The sequence below is a fragment of the Malaya genurostris genome, chromosome 2, assembly GCF_030247185.1.
Source record: "Malaya genurostris strain Urasoe2022 chromosome 2, Malgen_1.1, whole genome shotgun sequence".
In the NCBI taxonomy this organism is placed as follows: Eukaryota; Metazoa; Arthropoda; class Insecta; order Diptera; family Culicidae; genus Malaya; species Malaya genurostris.
The window spans coordinates 249,931,033-249,936,333 of NC_080571.1; the positions used below are offsets into that span (position 1 = coordinate 249,931,033).

Genomic DNA, 5,301 nt, shown 5'->3' on the forward strand with positions numbered 1-5,301 from the left:
GTTAGTAGTGATGTCTGAGGAATTTGGCGAAGGAGACTGCTCATTAGTTTGGAGAGATGTAATAATTCCCATAGAACCGGAAATACTGTCAGCATTTAAAACTCTTTGCATGGTTTTTCACAGTATTCGGTATCAAATGCGAGTCTTCCGACAAATTTTTTTTTTTTTTTTTTTATTTGTTTAAGGACCTTTTAAACTTTGTCATTCAGGTCCGTCAAATTTTTTTATGCTACATGTTTTAAGGTAGAGGCTTTGAGCCTCCTTTAAGTGTTAATAAAATGAATTTTTGATCCTGAATGGCGTGTTTATAATGTTGACAAATTACAAACAAAAATAATTGACTAGATTTTTAATTACTGATGATTCGGTAATTATTTTTTTCATTTTTTCGTTTTATTGGATTGCCGAATATTCAGTGCACGTTTCACTGAGCAAACAGTAAATCTTATGCTGACGATTTCGGCAATATTTGACGTTTGTCAAATTTGAGGATGCCGAGACGCTCAGTAATTTTATTTTTGCCGAGATGATTACTGATTACTCGACTGTGCGAATCTCGGCATTTTTTTGCCGAGACTCAGCTAAAAAAATTAAGTGTGTGTGTATGTAACTTTTTTTTGTACTAATTTTGAAAAACACAGAATCACGGTACAGGCATAGGTATTTGTTACCGGTGGTAGCAGACAAATCATATTCACTTTACAAGATGTGACCCCAAAAGAAAGAAAGAAATAATTTTAATGGATTCAAGTTTAAAAATATATATGTATCGAAATCGCATGATTCGCGATGTATATGAAATTTTTTACAGCCGGTAGTACACACATACCGTATCCGTGGTGTAGTGATGGTAACGAAAACTGCAAATAATATTTACATACATGCTGTGACCAAAATTAATTTAAAATCCAATTTCAAACCAACCAACGATATTCCTTAAAACTAGCCAGCAAATTATATTAGCTTGTAGGTCTTATTAGCTTTTAACCAAACAAACTAACCGTGACTGAGCCGGACGATCCTGTGATTCAAATTGAAACTTACAGCAACTGCGACAGTCTCTCGATTGCAGTTCCACAATTATTCAAAATGTCCGATATGAGACTTGCATCAATTTCTCGTGAAACAGTAAATATGAAAAGTATCACTAGGTGGATTTAAACACTTGGTAAATATTTACTTGTCGAATGTTCTAGCTTGATTTAAGCATATTAGCGGAGTATAACGTTATGTAAGATTGAAGCGAACATTAGATGACAGTAGTGAGCCCAATATTTCCAGCGTATAACAAATTCTAAATTTTCGTAGGTTTGTGAGAAAATTTCATTCCAGCCTGTCAAAGGCAGAGGAGTCAAACCTATCATACATTGATCGTGCTCGAAGCAGTCATATTTCAATGAAAATAATAATTCTGAGCTGTAAAAAAATATCCCGCCCGAATAGGGACTTGAACCCTAGACCGTTGGATTAAAAGTCCAACGCTCTACCGACTGAGCTATCCGGGCTTCGAACAGTTAGTGTGAATAATTCAATCACTTCAAACTCAAATCATTTTTCAACAGCAATAAGTAAGTAGTAAGCAACATGTCCAAAATACAGTAACACGAAAATCGAAGGACACACTAAATGGTTATACTTTGGTCTCGAGAACAATTCTGGTACAGTAAAACAATTACATTAATCGACACTCGATCGCAGGCACGACTTACCACCTCTTAGCGCAGATTGGCAGAGCCCCGGGAGTCACTAAAGCCAATGTAATTCAGTTGCTCTAACGAGCGGTCAGCATACAATTACTTCTCGATCGACGAACCTTATCTTGTAAGCGGAGTTTTTTTTTTTTGTGCTGGTTCACTCAAATTGTTGAACTACAAAAATTTAACCTAGCACTTCTAACTACACGGGACTGTACGAACAATCTTCTGCCAAAGAGCGTGATACGATCTTAATTGTGTCGTTGAATGACACTCCGCTTAATTCAATCGCTGGGGACTATAGTCTACAAGAAATAGGTGGAAGGTGGACAGAGGATCGCTTCTCGTGAAATTTTCACGTAGTAATATGACATTAAATGCAATTCTCAGCACGGCAAGAATTTAACCTCAGGAGGGTCGATTGAGCCCTAGCCGTAACCAAGAATCATTATTGTGCACTAGCAACCGCAACAGGAGTGTCTCAAATCACCACTGAGTTTAACTTCAAAGATGGATATCGGCATTTCATGGAGAACAATCAAGAACAACAGAAAATAATTGCCAACCGATCGGTGTTGCAGGAGTAGATGGGCATGTTCCGATCGACAGGAACTGAATTGGAAGAGTGATTGTTCATTTCTACCTGGCAGGTATCTAGGGCTATTAATTATCGAATTAACACGTTTTGCATGCAAATTCAACGCTTGTCCTTCATTGTTTATGATGTTTTGTGACTGCGGGGAATGATTGCCAGCTCGCGAAATTGTGCTCAATTTTTATATCCGTGTTTCTCTAACGTAAGACACCCGGTTCAAGGTATTATTCCTGGGTCTCGAGCAATTGATTTGACTGCGCATTGGATTAGTCGAATTATACTTACTATGTTATTTTATGCCTACAATTCTTAATTGAAAATTTTTGTTCCATATTGAAAATTGCAGTACAAAAGACAATGTTTATGAAAAATTATCTGACACTTTACACATAATTTAAAGCTGCTCTGTTTCAACTTCAATTATCTCCTATTCACTCATTTTCAACGAGTCAACATTATTACAAGTTATGACTTAAAAACAAAGATGAAACAAGTCGTTTTTGCCAAACACCGTGCAAACTGGGTCAAAGGTCGAAACTGCTCGATTTTTTGTACAGCTGGTGTATGTTTTTGCTGAGATCTTAATCTACGACGGTGGTCTTTTCACGTCTTCGAAGTCAGTCACACCGCATAAACACTGCCATATTTTGCTACAATTCACTTTCATCCGGCAGCCTGCCAGTGTTGGTCGATGGTCAGCCAGTCCTAAATTATCGCTGATTATATTGCTTCGAAGCTTCAAATCTCCTGAACAATGCTCACTACAATGTTAACTGTACCGCAGGGGAAAAAAGTACACCGAAACCGCCTACCGGCTAGGTGCAGTGGAAAGAATTTGAATGCGCGTCACTTAACAGAGGAACACATGTTCGGTTGTTCACTTGGCACTTGGCGGGTCGGTGACTGGCGTGCTATTCGTCCGAATCGTAGTCGGGGCGCGATATAACCATTTTGTCAATAATCATTAAATTTAACGGCACAAAATATTAGCAAGACAGTTGAGAGCCAATTCCAACTACCCCCAGTGAATATTATGCAAAAAGGGGCGGATAAGTGTAATAAACTTATCTTATTTTGGTGAAGTAACTTACCGCCAAAATCGATTTAAATCAATAAGTACCCACCGTACTATCCAGAATTGAACTCTTTAAGGGTCGAAAATAACTGTGATTAAGGTGAGTTCATTGGGGTCATAAGTAGTAAACTGTTTATCGAAAAAAGGTTTGGTCCTAATTTGTGCATTCTGACTGATTCGGAAATTCAGATTGACCACCCAAACAGCAGAGACCAACCTCAAAATGTTTATTACGAAGGTAGCTTGCTAATGGTTTAACATTCGGATAAACATTTTGTCGTTCAACACAAAGCTCATGTAAAAATTAGATACCTGTCCTTAAGGTAGTGTTCTTGCGATGAGTGTTGCTCCAATGACCAGCGGCTTAAGACTATTAGTACCATTCGGCGAATGACCAATAGGTTAAAACTAGGCTAAAATAAACAACAACTGTAAATCTAATAAATTGTTCTTCACCAAAATTTTACTACAAAACTATAAAAAACTGAATCTTAAAAACCATGTATCCGGAACATATGCTCATATTTCATCCGATCTTCCAACTTGCTCATAAGTTGCACAGGATTGTTTAACATTCTACTTCCAATGACTATGAGTCATTTGCAATGAAAGCATGGAGGAGAGAGTATTCTGGAATCTGTCCACGCCTTTCAAACAGTTAGCATTTCAACTCTTCCTATCCAATACGTTTTTTGATGAGGAACACATAATTTATTTCTATCTAGATGTACAAATTAGAATTTCTACGATAAATGTACGTGTAGAAATGTGGTTACAACTCATTCAATATTCTTTTAATTAGTAATATTATTTCACTCAATGATAGGAAATATTTCTGAATAGATAAGCTCACATATTATCAACGAAATTTTAAATAATAGGAAGCAGTATTGATAAGCATAACCGTTATTATTGCTAATAAAGTGTGATTTTTTAGGAGGTATAGTATATTATTAATGTTTTTCGATTCACCTGGTGGTGTAATGATGCATTTCTCATATTACTCATAACATCTTAAATATTACTGTGGAATTCGCAAAAACAACTGTTCATTAAAAGAAAAGAAATAGGAAAATGTGGTCGGATTTAGGGAGCGGGTGAAATTAGTTTCTAACTGATCATCAAAATCATCATTTTTGCGAATTTTTTCAGAACTATCGTGTAACAAAATAAATTCAAATGTTTTGCATGATAAAAAGCATAATTCGAACAACATTTTTGTAATTCGGTGAAGCGCAGACTAATCAGAATTTAACAAATCAAAGCAGCATAGATAGAGTAAAAGTTTTACTAGACCCCAACGTTTCTGTTTGTTTTGTGAATTTTTGGTGATTGTTCAAAGTAAAAACTACGAATTTTCACGAAAAAACGCCATTTTGTAGCTGTAAAGCCTCCCCAATGTAACAAACAACGAAAAGGAAAACGTTGGGGTCTGGTTTTTTATATGCAGAAAGTGTGTGTAAAATTTGAAGAAAATGGATTCAGTAGTTTTTGAATGACGATGGACACGGACTTCAAAACCTGCTTTCGAGAAAAAAGCGTTTAAAGTTTTTTGTCTATAAAATCAATGAAAACAATTCATTACTCAAGGGAGCCTGTAGGGTCTAACATTTTCAAAATATCATATTTTTTCTTTTATAATTTGTGTAATGAAACAATTCAAGAATATTTTGTCAAGTTTTTAAGTCGATTGAAGCAGAAATCTTGGTCCTGTGTGCCGAGCTCTTACTTCTTCTCAGTATGAGATAAGCAAATATAAAGGCCCATAACTTGCTGAGTTTTGTTCCGATAGGCTTGAAAATTTCACAGAATATTATTGAAATGTTTTACTATGAGAAAATACAAAGAAAATAATAAATGATTTTTCAAAAGAGTTAACAGATCGGCTGAAAAGTTCGTATCGTTTCTATGAGAGGGCGCCACTAGAATTAAATCCA

General features: G+C 35.9%; 1 non-coding gene across 1 annotated transcript; it reads right to left on the reverse strand.

Annotated features, from left to right (window-relative positions):
* Positions 1–1,432: 1,432 nt before the first annotated feature.
* Positions 1,433–1,505, reverse strand: Trnak-uuu (transfer RNA lysine (anticodon UUU)). Its single transcript has one exon. It is a non-coding gene; the product is annotated as a tRNA-Lys (tRNA).
* Between the last annotated feature and the right edge of the window lie 3,796 nt (positions 1,506–5,301).